General features: G+C 42.7%; 1 pseudogene; it reads left to right on the forward strand.

Moving 5' to 3' along the window:
• Nucleotides 1–475: 475 nt before the first annotated feature.
• LOC143389971 (glycosaminoglycan xylosylkinase pseudogene) lies at nt 476–1,699 on the forward strand (annotated as a pseudogene).
• The last annotated feature ends 618 nt before the right edge of the window (nt 1,700–2,317 follow it).

The raw sequence follows: 2,317 nt of genomic DNA on the forward strand, positions 1-2,317 counted from the left end.
TCCCTTCTGGAGAACCATGACTAATACATATTTTGACATAAAAGGGAGGTTCTAGAGGAATAGAATTTTAAGATGAGTTTTCTGATTTGTTTTTGGGTCTCGGGAATTCACTCTCTAATATGATTAAATATTAAGACAATAATAACTGGGAGGCAGGGAGTGGTGTGGGACCTGTGGCTAGGGTAAGGAGAGGTGGCCCTGGAATGGACAAGCCAGGGATGAGCCTGAACCTCAGCAGCAGCATGGGGTGGTGATAGCAGCGTGGGGCTGCCCCTACCTGGAGGTGGCAGGAGAGGCTGGGCCTTTGTCACACTGTGCAAGTAGCCAGGGACTGAGCCTCATACCAGAAAGGAATTGTGGAGAACTCCAGTGAAGAAATGGATGAGTGTAATCATGGAATCTCCTTGCAGAGCCTCACCACCTGCTCTCCTTAATAACTAGAGAGCAGATTATGGGAGGAAGAAAAGATGTCACCATGAAGCTTAAACAGTGAGTTGTGCTGTTAGCAATATTCATTGTCATCCTTATCTTCACGAAAGTTTTCCTGTTTGACAATTTAGATACATGAGCTGACAACCAGGAGGACCAGAGGCCTTTTCACGGAATGATGACTGGCTTGCATGTAGAGTTGTCACCCAAGCTGGACCACACCTTGCAAACTCCATGGGAGATTGCAGCCCAGTGGGTGGTGCCTCTAGAAGTGTACCCTGAAGAGACACTGGAGCTGGGAACAATCATGCACACCATGGCCACCTAAAAAACCATTAAAGCCATGTGGGTTATAAAGGGACAAAGCTGAAAGCCTTACTGGTACTTGAAGAAGGACAAAAAATGGTCTTCAAACCTAAGTGGAAGAGCTGACACTATGTGATGAAAGGGAAGCCATATGCTGGTTTGGAAGACACAAAGCAGAGGTAAAGGCCTTTCATTTGGACAAGATTTGGGGTTTCCATTGATTCTGGGTTTTCCCTTAGTTGTTGGCAGGTTTGTTAATTTGTGGACAGAGATCAAGCCTGTTGCTTTGGAGCAGCTGTTGAGGACCTTCCTAGCTGTAGGAAATAATACTTGTTTCTATGGGAAGTGCTATTACTGCCAAGAAATAGATCCAGCTTGTGTGGATGAAGACTCAGGGAGGGAACTATCACACTTTGGCATCCAGAGGTGTGGCCTCTGGAGAAACACTGAGACCCCTGGGGCAGGACTTATCCAGAAGGCAAATTGGCCAGATGGAAGTATGCTGAGAGCTACTGTGACTCCTGTGAAGAAAACATCCTCATATGACTCAGGCCCACACATTGACACCTCCGTATTCGTTTACCTGATTGACAAGGCTGAGTGCCATCACTATGAGAACTTTCAAGATGATGGAGATGATAGTGTGTTCATCATTCTTTATAAAGCTGAAAGCTTTGGGCACCCTTCATTGGTTGAGAGAAGCATCCTTGCCTCTTTCTATCAGAGTTGCATCATTAGGTTTTCTACTTGGAACAGACTGAACTACCTAATGATTGGAGTGTTAAAGTCTGAATTAAAATCAGCCATGGCCTATGATCCCATCTCTTATGTGATCTCTGAATCTCACCTGGATGCTGTGGACCAGCAACTCCTGAGTGTCCTGGCTACTGTGCAGCAGTGCCATGACCAGTTTGGGATGGACACTGTACTGATAGAAGTCAGGATGCCTCTCTCCCACTTGTAACTCTCAACATGAAATAAGTAAAACATTTTTACAAAGGTAGAAAAATAGAAAAATCAATTCCAAATGGTAGAAGATGGCTTGGAAGTGGCCAGTAGCAAGTATTGGAGGTAGAAGACATGGTGGCCTTGGGTGTCTTTGTTTTTATTTTTGTTGTTTATTTGTTTATTTTTTTTCCTGTCGTGGAAGCTAAAGCAAAGTCCTCAAGTGTCAGAGTATGGGATGTTCCTATGGAAATATCTTTCTGGCTCTTTAGCAGTTGCCCATTTGTTGCAGATTTCATCAGCATTGATCAGTCTGTATTCCTATACCATAGGACAAACAAGTGGGACATTTGTATAAGTGAATTCTGGGAATGGTTCCAGAGTGTGTGTTTTGAGGTGAATCTTTCAGTCCTTTCTCCACACCTGTGAATTTTGGGACAATAGTTTACAATATCTTGTGTATATATATTTTTTTTTTTACCAAAACTAGTCTAATTTGAAAGCTTACTGACTCCTATGAAGTAGCAGAGATAAAACTTTGTATTCTATTTTTAAAGACACTAATAATATTTCTACTCATAAAGAGAGGACCCATATTCTATAACAAGAACTGTTTATAAAGATATGTAAAATGCCT

This window comes from Callospermophilus lateralis, unplaced genomic scaffold, assembly GCF_048772815.1.
Source record: "Callospermophilus lateralis isolate mCalLat2 unplaced genomic scaffold, mCalLat2.hap1 Scaffold_129, whole genome shotgun sequence".
NCBI lineage: Eukaryota > Metazoa > Chordata > Mammalia > Rodentia > Sciuridae > Callospermophilus > Callospermophilus lateralis.